This window comes from Mobula hypostoma, chromosome 5 (genome assembly GCF_963921235.1).
Source record: "Mobula hypostoma chromosome 5, sMobHyp1.1, whole genome shotgun sequence".
NCBI classification, from domain to species: domain Eukaryota; kingdom Metazoa; phylum Chordata; class Chondrichthyes; order Myliobatiformes; family Myliobatidae; genus Mobula; species Mobula hypostoma.
This window is the reverse complement of record NC_086101.1, coordinates 69,543,664-69,564,946: the sequence shown is the minus strand read 5'-3', so window position 1 is coordinate 69,564,946 and position 21,283 is coordinate 69,543,664.

The following is a 21,283-nucleotide window of genomic DNA, read 5'->3' as shown; positions in this document are numbered from 1 at the left end:
AGCTCCCTTAATCTCTGATCATAATGCATACTCTCTAAACCAGGCAGCATCCTGGTAAATCTGCTCTGTACCCTTTCCAATGCTTCTATATCCATATGAGTACATGATTATACTACTTAGCTGTGTGTGATTAAAAACAGTGATTTACATTTTGATGGTGTATTTTTGGGCCATTTTGAGCAATCTGGTGCTTTGCTGTCTCTGAGGGAGTTCTATGAGGTTTGGAAAGGAGTGTGCAGCCTGGACACCTGGAAGCCTGCAGCAGGGCATGAACCCATGATCAGCTCCATTGCTTCTCACTGACTGAGGTGTCGAGCAAAGTTGAAGTCAACGAGGTGAGAGCAGAGGACAGGTGGGTGTCTGGTGCTGTTTGCCTCTGTTTGACTGCTCTTCCTCTCCATCTTGCTAGCTGCTGTCAGAGGAAAGTTCAAGAGTCTTGGGATCCACATTGGAAGGATTGTTCAGTGAGGCTGTGGACTCTTTCTGGGGGACTTTGAGCTTCATTCAGACTGGGGTGCCTCAGCAAAGAATAGCTCTGTGGACTGCTGTGGGCTAACAGCGCGGTGCTGAACTGAACTAAACTGAATATTACAGGACTCATAGTTTGATGTTTGATATTCTTTGTGTTGTTTGCTCTCTTTTTGCTGTTTGTGCAATTTTTTTTGTGCATTGGTTGTTTGATGTTTTCCTGAGCAGGTGCCATTGTACTTCCTTGTTTGGTGTGACTACCTGTGGGAAAATGAATCTTAGAGTTGTATTCTGTATATACACCTTGATAATAAATGGACTTTGAACCTTTGGATTTTTTAATGATTTCTTTTCTTCTGCATTCCTCCCTTCTTAAAGAGTGGAGTGACACTTACAATTTTCCAGTCCTTTGGAACCATTCCAGAATCCATTGATTCTTGAAAGGCCATTACTAATACCTCCACAATCTCTTCAGCCACCTCTTTCAGAACCCTGGGGTGCACTCCACCTGGTCCGGGTGACTCATCTACCTTCAGACCTTTCAGCTTCCCAAGCTCTTTCTCCTTAGCCATAGCAACTGCACAGCACAGTTCCCTGACACTCTCAAAGTCCTGACATACTGGTAGTGTCTTCCACAGTAAAGATAGACAAAAAATACTTATTAAGTTTGTCTGTCATAACATTGCCCTCATTACATGCCTTTTCTACTGCCCATTGTAATTTGTAGCCCATATCCTGGCTGCACACTATGATGGCATCCGTTATTAAGGACACTGACCATCTGGGATATGTTCTCTTCTCAGTGCTACCATCAGGGAGTAGGTACACAAGCCAGAAGACCCACGTTCAGTGATTTAGAAACAGCTTCTTCTCCTCTGCTATCAGACTTTGGAGTAGTCCATGAACCCATGAACCATCCCTCATTATTCCTTCTTGTATTATTTATTTACAGTAATTTATATCTTTTCCCTGTACTGCTGCTACAAAACAACAGATTTCCTGTCATACATCAGTGAGAATAAACCTGATTCTGACTTTAATCATTTGTGTCCCCTGATCCACCCTTCCCTATCCACATATGATGCACAACTCCGCTACACTGGTTGAAATCCCCACTGTCCGTAAATTGACAGACTGCTTGTCTGAGATCCAGTATGAAAAGAGCAGAAATTGTCTATAGTTAGATAGTGAAGTGACTAAAATCATTGTTTATGGGCTTTCCATTCTCTCGCCATCAATGCCATGCCACTCATTAGCAATGACCTAAAGCTGAATCATTCTGTTTTCTCATTTGTCATGTTGTTTGACACTGCGATCACTATTGATTGTATGTCATCACCATCATAAAGACTATCTGTTTTCACTTTTGGAATATTACACAACATTGGCTCTACTTCATCTGATAATTTGCTGAAAATCATGTGCTTATGTGTGACCATTTACCACACTTCTGTCTGTTCTTTTATATCTCCCTCGCCTACAAGCTACAACACCTCAGGTCTTCCAAAATATGTTCTTCAGAGTGCCAAGTTCCATTAAATCATCACCAACATGTTCACCAGCTTGTTAATTCTCAGTTTCCCATCCTTATTTTCAAATTTATTTGTGGCCTTCCCAGTTCCCATTCTTAAACTTTTCCAGCCATGCTGCATTCTGAGAGATCTGCTTTGAGATCATTCTGGTGCTAACATCTTACTTAACTAACATCCATATACCTAACATACATTCACATACCCAATAATTCTCCAATATTCACATCTCTCAGACATCACACAGACCCTAACAGACAAATCAGCCAGATACACTCATTCCTTCCTTTCTCTTTTTCAGGAGAAGATAATGCAGTAACTGCCATCAGTAGCAGACTATGGAAGTTACTGTCATGTTCAATTTCACATTTACTTGTGATTATGTTGTCCAGTGCAACAGGCATTATTACCATTAGTGAAATTGAGATAATTGATGAGGACTGAATTTGTTCCTCCTTCTAGCAATTACTTTCCTATCATTCAGTCAAGCCAGTCGAACTTCAGCAGCCCCTTTTCCAAGCTCTTTGCAGGGTACTAATTCTGTCCTGGAAGACGAAGGTGAGGAATACACAGGGAAGAACGTTGATGAGAGTGCAGCTGGAGATGCCAAGCTTCATTGAAAACCCAAGAAAAGTGCTCAATAAAATGCCAATCCTGAACACAAAATACTCTGCAGATGCTGGGGTCAAAGCAACACTCGCAACACACTGGAGGAACTCAGCAGGTCGGGTAGCATCCATGGAAATGATCAGTCAATGTTTTGGGCCGGAACCCTTCGTCAGGACTGTAGAGGGAAGGGGCAGAGGCCCTATAAAGAAAGTGGGGGGAGGGCGGGAAGGAGAAGGCTGGAAGGTTCCAGGTGAAAAATCAGTAAGGGGAAAGATAAAGGGATGGGGGAGGGGTAGCAGGGAGGGGATAGGCAGGAAAGGTGAAGAAGGAATATGGGAAAACACAATGGGTAGTAGAAGGAGGCAGAACCATGAGGGAGGTGATAGGCAGCTGGGGGAGGGGACAGAGTGAAATGGGGATAGGGGAAGGGAGGGGGAGGGAATTACCGGAAGTTGGAGAATTCTATGTTCATACCAAGGGGCTGGAGACTACCTAGACGATATATATGAGGTGTTGCTCCTCCAACCTGAGTTTAGCCTCATCATGGCAGTAGAGGAGCCCATGTATGGACATATCCGAATGGGAATGTGAAGCAGAGTTGAAGTGGGTGGCAACCAGGAGATCCTGTCTGTTGTGGCGGACGGAGCAGAGGTTCTTGACGAAGCGGTCCCCCAATCTGCGTCGAGTTTCACTGATGTAGAGGAGGCCGTACCGGGAGCACCGGATGCAATAGATGACCCCAACAGACTCACAAGTGAAGTGTTGCCTCACCTGGAAGGACTGTTTGGGGACCTGAATTGTGGCAAGAGAGGAGGTGTAGCACTTACGCTTACAGGGATAAGTGCCGGGTGGGAGATCCGTGGGGAGGGACGTGTGGATCAGGGAGTTGCGGAGGGACTGATACCTGTGGAAAGCAGAGAGGGGTGGAGAGGGAAAGATGTGCTTAGTGGTGGGGTCCTGTTGAAGGTGGCAGAAGTTGTGGAGGATAATATGCTGGATCTGGAGGCTGGTGGGGTGGTAGATGAGGTCAAGGGGATTTCTGTCCCTGTTGTGGTGGTGGGACGATGGGGTGAGGGCCGAAATGCGGGAAATGGAGGAGATGTGGGTGAGAGCATCATTGATGACGGCAGAAGGGAAACCACGGTCCTAAAAGAAAGAGGATATTTGAGGTGTCCAGGAACAGAAAGCCTCATTCTGGGAGCAGATGCGGCGGAGACAGAGGAACTGGGAAAAGGGAATGGCATTTTTGCATGTGGCGGGGTGGGAAGAGGTATAGTCGAGGTAGTTATGAGAGTCAGTGGGCTTGTAGAAGATGTCAGTGGACAGTCTGTCTCCAGAGATGGAGACCGAGAGATCGAGAAAGGGGAGAGAAGTTTCCGAGATAGGCCAAGTGAATTTGAGGGCTGGGTTGAAGGTTGAAGTAAAGTCGATGAAATTGACGAGCTCAGCATGGGTGCGGGAAGTAGCACCAATGTAGTCGTCAATGTACCGAAGGAAAAGTTGGGGAGCAGTACCAGAATAGGTTTGGAGCACAGACTCTTCCACACAACCAACGAAGAGGCAGGCTTAGCTGGGGCCCATGCGAGTGCCCATAGCTACACTCCTGCCAATCCTGCTGCAACCATCTGTGGTGTTTGGAGCTCATCCTGCATTTCAGAATAGCATCCACTGAAAGTGGAGTCCAGTCATCATGGATTTTTTGGGTAAGGGGATGGTTTTATTGAAATATTTCTTTATTTGCCATGTAATGCCTCTCGGTTTTTTTTGCACTACCTTACTTTCAATTTTTCTATTTTCTATTTATGATTTATAATTTAAATTTTTAATATTTACTAATTTTTACTATTTTAAATATTTTTAATATTTAATATTTGTAATCCAGGGAGTGGGATGTGCAGAATCAAATATCACTGTGATGATTGTACGTTCTAGTATCAATTGTTTGGTGACAATAAAGTATAAAGTATATATGGCTTCTTTGTAATGTTTCACTGCTGAGGTAATGGTTTCTCTGTAGCAGCAATGTTTGGGTTATGGTTGGAGATAACAGGATTGTTAGCCAATCGGAGATTGCTGTTTTGTCTTGTGTATCCGGAAGGATGTTGTTTTCGTGGTCTTTTGTTGAGGAGAGATGAAGAGGGAAGACGCGTGTGGAGAGAGCTGGTATGCCACTGGACGGAGTGGACTGGGACCTGAGGGTCCGAAGGTCGGCGACGTTTGGAGGAGACCGGTGGTGGAAGAATGACTACTGAGTGAGCTCCAAACAGACTTTGACTTTGACTTGGACCCTTTTTTTTGGTTGTTTATTTGCATTACCAACCTTATATTCGGATTAAGATTCATAAAGTTCTTTCATTTAATTGCATATAATGTACTGTCTGGTACTTTGCGTTGTGGATTTTGTAACTGGGGGTACGATACACAGCATCCACACAAATGTGATTACCCAGTTTGGCGGGGCTGAAGGCTGCTCCCCCAGATGAACACGAGCGGGGCGAGCCAGAGGGTTACAGACATACTATATGTAGTTCTTCTGTTAGATTTTCCAAACCTTTTAGTTTATATTTGCTGTAGTACACTTCAACTTACTCACTTTAACTTCTATATCTGTTTCAACTTTCCCATCTGCTATACTGCTACTTTGGATCCCATTTCCCTGTCAGACCAGTTAAAGTGACCACAAGTAGATATCCCTCTAGCAGAAATACCTACTGGAATACTGGAATCCCTCAGGTTCTGTTCAAAGTATTGATCTTGTACAAGTTACATCCATCCAAGAAGAGATTGCAATTGTTTTTCTCTAATTTTATCCTTCATCCTGAGGATATGTTAGTTGTAAGTTCACATAGACACTGTAAATTGCTCCTCTTATGCAGGTAGGTGCAGAAATCTGGGGGAAGCAGATAGAATGTGGGGAGAATAAAGAGGGATTAGTGTAGATTTAATGTAAATTAATGCTGGCGGTTAGTATGGGGTGAAGCGGCAAGTGGCCTGTTTCTGTGATGTATGATTCTATGACTGATGATTGTGTAATTGTGAATGAGGTATATGCAGTGCCAATAAAAAGTATTTGCCCCTCTTGAAGTCCTCATGCTTTATTGTTTTACAACATTGAATCACAGTGGATTTAATTTGGCTTCTTTGACACTAGCGAATAGAAAAAGACTCTTTCGTGTCAAAGTGAAAACAGATCTGAGCAAATGGATGTAAATTAATTACAAATATAAAACACAAAATAATTGATTGCATAAGTATTCACCCCTTCCCCCAATTTAATAAGACACCAAATCATCACTGGTGCGGTCAATTGGTTTTAGGAGTTACATAATCAGTTAAATGGAGATCTGTTTCTTGGAGACCTGTGTGCAGTCAAGGTGCTTCAATTGTTTGTAGTAAAAATACACCTGTATCTGGAAGGTCCAACTGCTGGTGAGTCAGTATCATAGTAAAAACTACACAATGAAGACAAAGGAACACTCCAAGCAACTCCGCAAAAAGGTTATTCAAAAGCACCGTCAGGAGATGGATACAAGAAAATTTCCAAGTCACTGAATATCCTTTGGAGTACTATTAAATCAATCATCAAGAAATGGAAAGAATATGCAACAGCTGTAAATCTGCCAAGAGTAGGCCATCTTCAAAAACGGAGTGACCATGCAAGAAGGGGATGAGTGAGGGTGGCCACCATACGACTATTCTGGAGGAGTTACAAGCTTCGGAGGCTGTGATGGGAGACTGCTTCGCCAAGCACCTACACTCCGTCCGCCAGAATAAGCGGGATCTCCCAGTGGCCACCCATTTTAATTCCACTTCCCATTCCCATTCCAATACATCCATCCATGGCCTCCTTCACTGTCGGGATAAGGCCACACTTAGGTTGGAGGAACAACACCTTATATTCTGTTTGGGTAGCCTCCAACCTGATGGCATGAACATCAATTTCTCAAACTTTCAGTAATACCTCCCTACCTTTCCCATTCCCTTGTACCTCACTCATGTTAGCTCCTTGCTCGCCCATTGCCACCCTCTTGTGCTCCTTTGCCCCCCTTTTTTTCTTTTTTTCCATGGCTTTCTGTCTCTTTCTCCAAACAACTTCCTAGCTTTTTGCTTCATCGCTCCCACTTCAAGTTTCACCTATAGCCTGGCGTTTCTTGCTCCCCTCCCTCCACCTTTCAAATCTACTCCTCAGCTTTTTTTTCTCCAGTTCTGCCAAAGGGTTTCAGCCCAACATGTTGACTGTACTTTTTTCCGTAGATGCTGCCTGGTCTGCTGAGGTCCTCCAGCATTTTGTGTGTGTTGCTCAAATCTTCTCCCAAGTTGCAGTTCTTTTGTAGACTGCATCAAGTTTTCCTCCAGGATTTCCCTGTATTTTGCTGCATTCATTTTACCCCCTATATTCACAAGCCTTCCAGGGCCTGATAGAGTGAGGCATCCCCACAGCATGATGCAGCCACCACTATGCTTCAAGGTAGCAATAGGGTGTTTTTGATGATGTATGGTGTTTGGCTTAATCTGATTGCCAAAGAGTTTCGCACAGGTCCGGGAGAAGAGTTTAAAAAAGGAATGTTTTGCAGGGCTCAGTGTATTAGTGGCAGAGCAATTGATTTGCAATTCATTAGTGGGAGCATATGAAAGTAAAGCAGGGTCAAAGTGGAGTGGCCATTGTGTGAGTGGACCAGTGTAGGAGTGGGAACTTGAGGCTTTGGCACAAGAGGCTTCAGTGGGGAGGCACAGGTAAGTAGCAGGTAAGGCTTTTGTAGTGATTGAATAAAAAAATCACTGAATTACAGCTAATTAAACAAAGGGATGATGCAGGATCAGATGATGTGCTGTAGCTGCATGATGTGGGAGCTGGTGGACCCCATTGTGGTTCCTGGTAATCACATCTGCAGCAAGTGTTGGCTGCTTGAGGAACTCGGGCTCAAAGTTGATGACCTGGAATCTGAGCTTCAAACACTGCGGCACATCAGGGAGTGGGAGAGTTACCTGAGTTCTCTGCTTCAGGAGGTAGTCACACCCATTATATTAGCTACCTCAAATTTGGTCTGTGATTGGAGTCAAGAGGGTGTGACTGTGAGTGAGGTGGGTAGTGGGATCCAAGAGAGAGTGCTGGGGGAGCCTCAGCCATTGAGTGTGTCCAACAGGTCTGAGATTCTTGCTCCCTGTGTGGGTGAGATTGGGGGCTGTAGGAAGGGTGAGCAACCTAACTGTGGCACCATAGTAGTTCAGGGAGCCATTTGGGAGGTGGGGAAGAGAAGAGAAATGTAGTGGTAATTGGGGATAGTTTAGTCAGGGGAATAGACAGAGTTCTCAGTCACGAGAATAGTGTCTGGAAGGCTGTATTGACTGCTTGGTGCCTGGGTTTGGGACATCTTATCTGACCTGCAGAGGAATTTGCAGTGGACGGGGAAAGATCCAGTTGTTGTGGTCCATGTGGATAGCAACGACATAGGTAGAATGAGGAAATAGGTTTTGCTGAGAGCATTTGAGCAGCTAGGGACTAAAATAAAAAGCAGAACAATAAAGGTAGTAATCTCTGTATTACTACCTGAGCCACATGCAAATTGGCACAGGGCCTAGAAGATTAAAGAGTTAAATGCATGGCTCAAGAATTGGTGTGGGAGAAACGGATTTGAATTCATGGGAAATTGGTACCAATATTGGGGAAGGAAGGAGCTGTTTCAATGGGATGGACTCCACCTGAACTCTGATTTGACCTGGATCTAGTGAATCGCATAACTAGGGCCTTAAACTAAATAGTAGGTGGGTGGGTTCAACAGATTGAAGAAGTATCGATAAAGTAAAAGAGAAAAGTGTGGATAAAGATAAAGAGGAAGCAAAAGATAAAAAAGAGAAAAGAAAGAGTGGAGTAAAGAAAAGTCAAGTGCAAAAGAGAAAAAGATTACAAGATTTTAAAAACACAGTGAGTGTAAGGGCACTTTATCTGAATGCCTGTAGAATTAGAAACAAGGTCAGTGAACTTGTGGCACAAATCAGTACAAAGGGGTATGATTTAGTGGCCACTACAGAAACGTGTTTGCAGGGTGGAGAGGATTGGGAATTAAATATCCAAGCAATCAGGTAATATGGAAGGACAGGCAGGAAGGTAAGGGAGGTGGGGTAGCGCTCCGAATTAAAGAAGAGATCAGGGCAATAGTGAGCAACGATATAAGATCTAAGGAGCAGAATGTTGAATCCATCTGGGTAGAGATTAGGAATAGTAAAGGGGGAAAATCACTGGTGGTACTTGTCAATCAGCCACCAAATAATAACGTCACAGTGGCACAGGCAATAAACAGAGAAATATCTGAGGCATGTAAGAATGGAACAGCAGTTATTGTGGAGGACTTTAACTTGCACATAGATTGGATGAATCACTTTGGTTGAGGTAGTCTTGAGGAGGGCTCCATAGAATGCATCCATGATGGCTTTTTTTGAACAGCATGTTACTGAACCGACAAGGAATATGCTATCTTAGATCTGGTCCTGTGCGAATGAGTTTATCAGAGTACACGTTTATTTGTGTACTCATAGATTTGACAATAAACTTGACTTTGGATTTGAATTTGGGCTGAACTGACCTATATTGCTGAATAAGGAAATGGCAGAGAAATTTAAAAAAAAATGCTTTGTGAAAGGCCTTGGTGTTCAAAGGGATATAGATGTACTTGAAGTCATATCACCAGACAATTAGAAAGTCAAAAGGCACATGTATCTTCACAGCAAGAAAATTTGAATACAAGAGGGAAGATGCTTTGCTGAAATTATATAGTCCTCTGGAGAGACCACGGCTGGAATATTCTGAGCAAGTTTGACCTCCCTTTATAAGAAAGGATCTACTGGTAAAACGGAAAGTACCTCTAAGGTACATCAGATGGATTCTGGGGGCAGGGGTTAGTGTCATCTAAAGAGAGATTAAGCAAACGGGACTTGTACATGAGAGGTAATTTGACAGAAGCAAAAGGCTCTTATGCCTAGTGACAGTGTGGGTGTGGGGATAGTGTTTCCCTGAGCTGAAATGTCCATCACCTGGTGTCTTAGTATAAATCAGGACCGAGATAGAACATTGCAGCATAGGAACATCCTATTGGTTCTCGATGTCTGTGTATAACACAATGACAAATTAAACAAAATCTTCTTTGCTTGCACATGATCTGCATCTGTCTAACTCCTGCATATTCATGTGTCTATCTAAAAAGCCTCTTAAATTGTACTATTTTATCTGTTTCCACCTCTTCCTCTGGAAACACAGTCCAAGCACCCACCAGTTTCTGTGTTCAGAAACCACTCCTCCCCCTTCACTTTTCTTTTTATCTATTCCCTTCTCACCTCCAATCCATGTCTTTGTCCAGAAGAGCGTGAATCTTTCGATTGCTTTCCTCAGGAATACAGTGGAGTTTTGATATTTTCAAGATGGAGATCAGTAGATACTTGGATATTAATGGAATCAAGGAACATGAATATTGCATTGAGGTCAAAGATCATCCATGTCCTTACATAAGGACAGTATACTGAGCAGAATGGTCTCCTGCTTTTGTCCACTGGTGGCATCAGTTATGAAGGATCCTGTTGTGGTGTAGTGTCTGACGTACAATAATAATTCACTGCAAGTGGCGTCACAGATAGATAGGGTAATAAAGAAAGCTTCTGGCACATCGGCCTTCATAAATCAAGGTACTGAGTACAAGAGATGGGATGTTATGATGAAGTTGTATAAGACATTGGTGAGGCCTAATTAGGGGTATTTTGTCACAAACATGCAAAAATCTGCAGATGCTAGAAATCCAAAGCAACTCACACAAAATGCTGGAGGAACTCAGCAGGCTAGGCAGCATCTATGGACAGGAGTAAACAGTGAATGTTTTCTGGCAAGACCCTTCCTATCCAGTCCTGAAGAAGGGTCTCAGCCTGAAACATTGACTTCTTACTCTTTCACAGATGTTGTGTGGCTTGCTGAGTTCTTCTAGCATTTTGTGTGTGTTACTTTGGAGTATTGTGTGTAGTTTTGGTCACTTACCTACACGAAATATATTAATAAAGTATAAAGAATACAGAGAAAATTTACAAGGCTGTTGCTAAGATTGACGGACCTGAGCTATAGGGAAAGTTTGAGTAGGTTAGGTCCTTATTCCTTGGCACATAGAAGATTGAGGGGAGAATTGTTGTAGGTATACAAAATTATGAGGGGTATAGATAGGGTTAATGTATTCAGGCTTTTTCCACTGAACTTGGGTGGGACTACAACTAGGGGTCATGGGTTAAGGGTGAAAGGAGAGAAGTTTAAGAGGAACATGAGGAGAACTTTGTAACTCAGAGGTTTCTGAGAGTGTGCCAGCTCAAATGGTGCATGCAAGCTTGATTACAAAGTTTAAGAGAAGTTTGGATAAATACATGGATTGTAGGGTTTTGGAGGGCTTTGGTCCTGGTGCAGGTTGATTGGACTAGGCAGATTAAATGGTTCAGCACAGACTAGATGGGGCGAAGAGACTGTTTTTGTACTGTGCTTTTCTATGGCTCTATGACTGTATTTTCAATGGCATGTCAGCCACTCTGCCAACGTCATCAGAAATGGCCATCAGCTAGCTAGACCACATCTACTGTCATTCAAAGCAAGAAGGTGCTATCTGAGGCCGTCATATTTAAGCACAGATATGTTTAGAGTTATCCTTCACCCACATCTTCCTCCATTGCAAATAAACAGCTTTTCATAATTTTGAGAGTAGCCATTAAAGGAATTTTGTGTCAGAGCAGGCAAAAGCACACAGAGCACAAGCATTTATAATTTGATCAAGAATTAATAAATCAATGATCATATAATTCTGCTAATTTTATAAATTTGGAATAGTATATGCTTGGTTCTTTCATGGTGTGTGTTCAAGTGAATACAGAAATATTTAGAAGCAGTGTGTTGATGAGTTGAGAAGAGTTTGACCATGGGGATGTGGATACCTTTATCTGAAATAGTTTATGAAACCGGTTTGCTTTTGGATGATCAGCATTAAGATATGAGTAAAGTATACTGACCAGTTTCTGGTCAATAATAATCTGTTGGATCTTGATGCCAAGAGACTAGGCCATATAAATCGAATAAATATCAAGAGTTAAATGACCTTCCTCTGGACTGCAATTTTTTAAAAAAATGTCACTTCTTCAGAATTTTTTTGTGGTTATGATAGATCATTTGTAGCTGAAAACAAATATAATTTCAGACTACTTGTATCACACAGCAATTTGGAGAACCAAGAAATTAACTCTTATTGAATTTAATGCACTTAATTGCATAACGGTGCTGATACTTTGCAATAGTTCAAATAAACTAAAAGTGTTTTGCTGATGATTTAAATTTGTACTCAGTGTCTGAGGCTTCTTGCTAAATTGTCCAACAATAATCAGCCAACATTGATGGATTCCTGTTGCTCTGATACAGTTTCTCTATGACCGCAATGTCCTCGTGAAATGTTTCACTATGCTCATCACTGACAGTGCCAAGATTTGCAGGGAAGAATTCCAATTGGGAATGCAGAAAATTAATCTTTAGTGACATGTTGCACTTCATGGTTTTGTATGCTTTAAGCATGTTCTCAACTGGCTGCACCTAGTCTGGTGCTCTGTAGTTGCCAAGGAATCTTTAAACAACGTCCTTGAATGACTTCCTTGTGATTTTCCCTGGTCCCACCAGAAATTCTTTGAATTGCCTGTCATTGATGACCTGTTTGATTTGTGGATCACAAAAATACCTTCCTTAATCTTGGCATCTGTTATTCTGGGATATATCTATCTCAAATATTGAAAACCTTCATGGAAATGTTTCTGCTTTATGACAGCAGATTCCATCCCTGCAGTCTTGAATCCTGTAATTCTGCATTTACCTTTGACAAATCCAAGCCTCTGACCAGGTCAGTTACCTCAGACTGAGTTCTCAGATGAGGTTTACTTGACATAAAGGGTTCAAAATCTGTATCAATATCAGTGTTGTTTTCCATTCCTGGCTCGTGCATCATGGCATCTTCATCTGCCCCTTTGAGACTCCATGTCTCTGGTGGCTTTGGTATTGGAAGACTATCGTCATGTGGCACAGGTCTCATGGCTGAAGGAAGATTGGGACATTCAATGGATTTCTTGTTTTTAGGAGAGAAACCAGGTACACTGGTTGGACAGAAAAAGCAGTCTGTCACACGATCCTTCTGGTCTTCAAAGTACCTCTGAGCCAAGCTCTAAAGGCCGATTTATACTTGTGCGTACTAGCTTACGTGGCAGCCTACGCAAGTGGGCTACGCCGTTGTGGGCATTTATACTTGTGTGTTGGTGTGTCTGCGTTGCTCTGCAATTCACTGCCAAAACGCTAGTTGGCGGTAGGGTTTCTATGCCACCGTGTTGAGTTTCTTCATGTTGAAACTCAACATGAAGAAACTCAAACTTCAAACAATGGTGACTGAAACTGAAGGAGGGTGAACTTTCTGTGCCTGTCCGGCCACTGAGAGACATGGACGAGGAAATGCATTTCAAATATTTTCGGATGTCGGCAGGTAGATTTGACGATTTGATTCATCGTCTCCAACTATTTATTTCGCATCAGTGTACACACAGTATACTCAGAGACTGGCAATCACCATTCGAGTTTTAGCTTCAGGTGGAAGTCAACAGGCTGTAGCAGCTAGCTACAAACTGGCGTCAAGCACAGGGTCCTCCATAATTTCGGAGGTCTGTAAAGCTTTATGGAAAGCATTGCAGCCAGAGTTCCTTCCCTGCCCTTCAGTCGCCCAGTGGGAAGCTATTACAGCGTAGGAGGAAATGCGATGCTACCAAGCAGACCAATCACAGTTGTCATGGTCTGCGATGCCGCGACGCGCAGTTACATTTTGGAAGAGGTCCGCATTATGTTACTGCGTAGGGTTTAGTGTAGATACAGCATAGGGTTCGCGGCTACGCTGTACATATGGAGTACATTTAAAACACAAGTGTTGGGCACGTGGCCAAGTGGTTAAGGCGTTCGTCTAGCGATTTGAAGGTCACTAGTTCGAGCCTCAGCTGTGGCAACGTGTTTGTGCCCTTGAGCAAGGCACTTAATCACACATTGCTTTAGTCTGTGAGAGGAGTGGCGCCCCACAAAGACTTCTAATCTGCGCCTTGTAAGGCATGAAAATGCCCGACGCAGGCCTCTCATGGCCTGAGTCAACATTCCCCCTATATATCAGCCTTAAGATTGACAATGCATGCTGCAGAGCAAATGTATACTCGCCACAAAAAGTATTGTGGCTGTTGCAACGTTGGTGAGATATTTTGCTATCACAAATACTCCTGAAAATACAATTACTTTATTATAATGAGTACACACAATATGCGAAGTGTGCAGAGCATGCACATCAACATGATTACAAATCAATATACATGTAACTGCAATGCATAAAACAATATTTGCGTGATGCTCTTATAGCCTTTCTAAAACCTGTCCTGCCATGCAGCATCCGTCCTGCCTAAACAATCCCAGGCATGCCTGGACAAGATAGAAAACTTTTCATCTTACGCTGTGGGCAACATTTTAATTGCTTTGAATTATGAATTGAAGTAACAAATATAGGTGATTTCAAGAAATGGTGTGTGATAGGGAAATTTCATGGATAGGGAAATTTTCATGATCAGCAGCCCAAAATCCATAAGATACAATCGAAGGTATTCAGAAAGAAAAATCTTTATTGTCCAATGCAGTGTTATCAGTCCTTGTGTGACTCAATGATATCAGCCCATTTTTGAATATTGACCTTGACACATATCTTCACAATCAATCTAAGTCTGTCTCACTGCCTCTCTCTTACTGTATTACCTTCCTCTTCCACTCTAATTTCTCTTCATTTTCAATTCTCTTTTATAATATCACATCATTGAGCTATTTGTTCTTCTATCTATGTCTGTCTGTTTCTCATACTTTTTCAAGTCATTAACACTTCCAATCATATGAATTTTTAAAATTCTTTCCCCCTTTATTCCCTTTTTTCACCTATCTCCATATTGATTTAATTCTGCTTATTTTCTCATGGTTCTCCACACAGTTCCCAGTTCACCATATTCTCCTATCTCCCTTGTCTAATTTCTTCCTTTCTTCCCTCATCTTACTTTTGTTCTCCAGATATAAAGTGAAACAGTAACAAATATGGAATTTCAATTCAAATAAAATTAACACTTATGTAATTTTGAATATAAATTTACAAACATTTCATTTGTTTCATTGCAGGGTAACTTCCATCAAGCTCTTGATAGAATTCACAAACTTTTTCTTGATTGTAATTCCAGAGAAACTACTTGAAGATAAGATCATAAGACCATAAAACATAGCAGCAGAATTTGCCATTTGGCCCTTTGAGTCTGTGCCATCATTCAAACATGGCTGATCTCTTTTTCCCTTCCTCAGCCCCACTCTCCGCCTTCTCCCCGTAACCTTCGATGCTGTGGGCAATCAAGAAACTATCAGTCTCTGCTTTAAATACACCAAACAACCTGGCCTCCACAGCTGCCTGTGGTAACAAATTCCACAAATTCATCACCATCTGGCTAAAGAAATTTCTCTGCATCTCTGTTTTAAATGGACACCCCTCTATCCCGAGGCTGTGCCCTCTTGTCCTAGACTCCCCCACTATGGGAAACATCCTTTCCACATCCACCCTGTCTAGACCTTGAAAAATTCAAAAGGTTTCAAAGAGATTCCCCCTCGTCCTTCTAAATTCCAGTGAGTACAGGCCCAGAGCCATAAAACGTTCCTCATATGATAACCCTTTCGTTTTGTTGAACTCAATCATATTGTGATCACTGTCTCCTAAGGGTTCTTTTACCTTAAGCTCCCTAATCACCTCTGCTTCCTTACATAACTCTCAATCTAGTATAGCTGATCCTTTAGTAGGCTCAACGACAAAATGTGCTGAAAAGCCATCTTGTAGACATTCAACAAATTCACTCTTTTGAGATCTATTACCAATCTGATTTTCCCTATTTACTTGCATGTTAACATCTCCCATGATTATCATAACATTGCCCTTTTGACATGCGTTTTCTATTTCTCATTGTATTCTGTCATCTGTATCCCAGCTACTGTTTGGAGGTCTATATATAACTGCGATCAGGTCCTTTTACCCTTGCAGTTTCATTACTCAACTCACAAGGTTTCAACATCTTCCAATCCAATGTCACATCTTTCTAATGATTTAATGCCATTCTTTACCAGCAGAGCTGAGCCACCTCCTATGCCTTCCTTCCTATCCCTCTGATACAATGTGTAACCTTAGACATTCAGCTCCCAACTACAACCAACCTTCAGCCACTATTCAGTGATGACCACAACATCATGCCCGACAGTCAGTAAAAGGCCAACAAGATCATCCACTTTATTTCTTATACTTCATGCATTGAGATATAACACTTTGAGTACTGTATTTGCTACTCTTTTTGATTCTGCATCTCTAATGCACTGATACTCACCCTGCTGGCTGCAGTCCTATTGTCTGCCTGCCCTTGCTGACAGCCTGACTGAATGCTATCTTTGCTTTTTAACCATCCATTCTATTCTGAGTCCCATCCCCATGCCAAATTAGTTTAAACCTTCCCTAACAGCTCTAACAAACATGCCTACAAGAATAATGGTTCCCCCTTGGGTTCAGGTGCAACCCGTCCCTTTTGAAAAGGTCATACCTCCGCCAGAAGTGATCCCAATGATACAAGAACCTGAAGTGCTGTCCCCTGCTCCAGTTTCTCAGCCATGCATTTAATCATCCTGTTTCTATCTTCACTGGGGCATGGCACAGGCAGCAATCCAGAAATTACTACCCTGGAGGCCCTGCTTCTCAGCTTTCTACATAGCTCCCTAAAAATCTCTCTTCAGGACCTCTTTGCTTTTCCTTCCTATGTCATTGGTACCAGTATGTACCAAGAAGTCTGGCTGCTTCCACTCCCCCTCCAAATTGCTCTGGATGTCATCCAAGTCTTCCCTGACTCCGGCATCTGCAAGGCAACATACCATCTGGGTGTCCCGTTCACGTCCACAGAACCTCTTGTCTATTCTGCTGACTATTGAGTCCCCTATCACTACCACTCTCCTCTTCTCCCTCTTTCCCTTATGCACCATGGACCCATGCTTGGTGCCAGTAACCTGGTCTCTATGGCATTCAGTATATTTATTATTGAGGGGAATGGCCTCTGGGGTGCTGTGCACTAATTGCCTATTCACCGTCCCATTCCTTCTCCAGACAGACACCCAGCTACAAGCCTCCTGCAGTTTAGGGGTGACTACTTCCTTGTAACTCTGATCAATGATTTTCTCACTCTCCTGTACAAGTCAAAGGTCATCCTTTTATACGAGTGCTGCCAACTTGCGAGAAAGCTCCTTTTTGCGCTGCTCCCGCTGCTGATTGGGCCGCTGAAATGAATACACGCGAAGGTCTCCTTTTAAATGAGCAACATTGACCTGCGAGAAACCTCCTCTCTGTGCTGCCCCCGCTGCTGATTGGGATGTGAATGACAGTTTTCAAATTCAACTGCATTTTAAATGCTGTCTGTGAAAACTACTTCAGCAAAAATTGTGCACTTTGTCTTGAAAACAATTAATTTAAGGTAAATGGCCTGTTAATTCATGCAATTAAATGGATGTCTATTTTATCATCTATTGTATGGTTCAGGCCAGGCACCAACCATGGTCTCATCAATCATAGCATCTGGGAAAATAGGAGGAGAAATATTATTATGCTGGAAAACATGTACTGGTTGCATCCAATTAGCCTGCATCCCTTTGACCCATTGGGTCAGAATCATTGCTCTCACCTTATTATTAGGATAGAATCACCAGTCACACTGTTGATTGTGCTTAACTGCAGGGTACAGTTTTGAGATTGGCAAGTGCAACCTGAAGTGAGCGAGTGTTGATTAAAACCATGCCTGCACCACTTAAAGAACTGTGTATCAGGTATATCTTCTTCCCCTCCGCCATCAGATTTCTGAATGGACATGAACACTCCCTCAGGTTTTTTTATTTTCTCTCTTTTACACTGCTTACTTAATTTATTTTATATATATATGTAATGCCCTGGTTAAGATTTTTACTGCTATGCTGCAGGTATTTCATTTTAGCAGTTCTGTTAGAGCAGTCTGTTTTGCTTTTAGCACGTTTGGGTTTGAGTTAAAGATAAGGGGCTATGTTGTTCAATTTAGGAATGTTATGCCAATCAAACAGGACGGTGGAACTGGGATAAGGTTCTAGAGAACACTGGGTGGAGAGGCTTTTGTGATGGATACTGGTGTGGATTGAGGTCTTTTTGGTGGGAGTTGGGAGAAGACAGGAGGGAAGATGGCTGAGGATGCTGTCCTTGTTGCACAAGGTGCTTTGTGCAGATGAATGGCTTCAAGGAGGAAGGACCAGTACTCCCCTGGTGGGAGCCTCTTTGTTTGAGATGGATTTCGGACAACATTTGGAAGGTGTAGTGTGCTTTCACACGGACCGCAGGTCTAGCACATGAGTTAAAGACAACTTCAAGATAAAATCCAACTTAGGTGCACATTTGGACTGGGTTAACTGTGATGGGCCCTTTTATTTTTTTTCTTTTCTTTTTCCTACTAACTGTTTGATAAAGCTGAAATTTGTAAATATACTTTCTTTATAATTGTATGCAGTGTATGATCTGTTATTTCTTGCTGATGGCAAATTTCATGGGGGCAGTGTTTACACAGTACTCGCACAGATCAAGGGTTCAGGTGGTTGAAACATCTCAACTTCCCGGTGTTGGTGGGACCCAAGTCATACAGACCCTAGAGGTATGTAGTTTGAGAAAGATGGTTTTCTCATCCCTGAGTCCAGTGGCAAGTTAGGGAGGAGCTTACGAACCACATCTTGAGAGATGCCCAATAAACAGGGGTTTCATGTACAGTGCCTATAAGAAGTATTCACCCCCACTGGAAGTTTCCATGTTTTATTATTTCACAATGTTGAATCACAATGGATTTAATTTGGCTTTTTTTGGACCATGATCATTAAAAAAATACTGTTTCATGTCAAAGAGAAAACAAATCTCTACAAAGTGATCTAAATTAATAACAAATATAAAACACAAAATAATTGATGGCATAAATATTCACCCACTTCACATCAATATTTAGTAGATGAACCTTTGGCAGTAATTACAGTCTTGAGTCTATGTGGTTAGTCGCTATCAACTTTGCACATCTGTACACTACAATTTTTCCCCATTCTTTATAAAACTGTTCAAGCTGTGTCAGATTGCATGGGGATCATGAGTGAACAGCCCTTTTCAAGTCCAGCCACAAATTCTTAATTGGACTGAGGTTTGGACACCAATTTAGCCACACCAGGACATTAACTTTGTTGTTCTTAAGCCATTCTCATGCCGGCTTCAGAGATTGAAATCACAGGGTCATCGGGGGCTGTGGGAGTTTGTGATGGTTCCTCCATGTTTTGGTGGTTAAAGCGAGCATAGAAAGCATTGCGCTCTCCTGGAAGCAAAGCCCTTTTGCTTGATTTCACTTTGTAAGAGGTGATAGCATTCAAGCCTGCCACAGTTGTCGAGCATCCTTCATGGAATCAATTTAGTCTGGAATTGCCACTTCGCTTGTGAGATGGCTGTCTGAATATTGTATCTTAATTTCTTGTAACATTCTTAGTCGCAAGATTTGAATGCCTCTGATCTGGCCCTCATCAGATTGCAGATTTCATGGTTCATCCAGGGCTTCTGGTTGGTGAAGTAAGTTGGATGAGAAATTGGCTTTGCAGGAAAGACCCTGCATAATCATGGGACAATTTACAAGACCAATTAACCAACCAACTGGTACGTATTTGGACTGAGATGGAAAATAGGAGGGAGGTTGAAGATCTGGCTGAGTGGTGCCACAACAACAACATTCTTTCTTATTTTAATGTATTTTTGCCTTTCGTCAATTTAAGACCTTTATTTCTGGTCTATCATAGAGTCATGCAATATGGAAACAGGCCCTTCAGCTCATCACAATAGACAATAGGTGCAGGAGTAGGCCATTTGGCCCTTCGAGCCAGCACCGCCATTCACTGTGATCATGGCTGATCATCCTCTATCAGTATCCAGTTCCTGCCTTAACCCCATAACCTTTGATTCCGCTATCTTTAAGAGCTCTATCCATCTCTTTCTTGAAAGCATCCAGAGACTTGGCCTCCACTGCCTTCTGGGGCAGAGCATTCCATATATCCACCACTCTCTGGGTGAAAAAGTTTTTCCTCAACTCCGTTCTAAATGGCCTACCCCTAATTTTTAAACTGCGGCCTCTGGTTCTGGACTCACCCATCAGCGGGAACATGCTTCCTTCCTGCAGCGTGTCCAATCCCTTAATAATCTTATATGTTTCAATAAGATCTCCTCTCAGCCTTCTAAATTCCAGAGTATACAAGCCCAGTCGCTCCAATCTTTTGACATATGACAGTCCCGCCATCCCGGGAATTAACCTTATGAACCTACGCTGCACTCCCTCAATAGCAAGAATGTCCTTCCTCAAATTTGGAGACCAAAACTGCACACAGTACTCCAGGTGTGGTCTCACCAGGGCCCTGTACAACTGCAGAAGGACCTCTTTGCTCTTATACTCAATTCCCCTTGTTATGAAGGCCAGCATGCCATTAGCTTTCTTCACTGCTTGCTGTACTTGCATGCTTGCTTTCAGTGACTGATGTACAAGAACACTTAGATCTCGTTGTACTTCCCCTTTTCCTAACTTGACTCCATTTAGATAATAATCTGCCTTCCTGTTCTTACCACCAAAGTGGATAACCTCACATCTATCCACATTAAACTGCATCTGCCATGCATCTGCCCCATCACCCAGCTTGTCCAAGTCACCCTGCATTCTCATAACATCGTCCTCACATTTCACACTGCCACCCAGCTTTGTGCCATATGCAAATTTGCTAATGTTACTTTTAATTCCCTCATCTAAATCATTAATATATATTGTAAACAGCTGCAGTCCCAGCACTGAACCCTGAAGTACCCCACTGGTCACCGCCTGCCATTCCGAAAGGGACCCGTTAATCGCTACTCTTTGTTTTCTGTCAGCCAGCCAATTTTCAATCCATGTCAGTACTCTGCCCCCAATACCATGTGCCCTAATTTTGCCCATTAATCTCCTACATGGGACTTTATCAAAGGCTTTCTGAAAGTCCAGGTACACCACATCCACTGGCTCTCCCTTGTCCATTTTCATATTTACATCCTCAAAAAATTCCAGGAGATTAGTCAAGCACGATTTCCCCTTTGTAAATCCATGCTGACTCAGACCAATCCCATTACTACGATCCAGATGTGTTGTAATTTCATATTTTATAATTGACTCCAGCATCTTTCCCACCACCGACGTCAGGCTAACTGCTCTATAATTCCCTGTTTTCGTTCTTCCTCCCTTCTTGAAGAGAGGGACAACATTAGCCACTGTCCAATCCACAGGAACTGATCCTGAATCTATAGAGCATTGGAAAATGATTACCAATGCGTCCACGATTTCTAAAGCCACCTCCTTAAGTACCCTGGGATGCAGACCATCAGGTCCCGGGGACTTATCGGCCTTCAGACCCAACAGCCTATCCAACATCGTTTCCTTAACCGCTTTGAAACATAGAGAGTTGTGGTACAAAATGCTCCCCCAATGATACCTCCTCTGTTTGA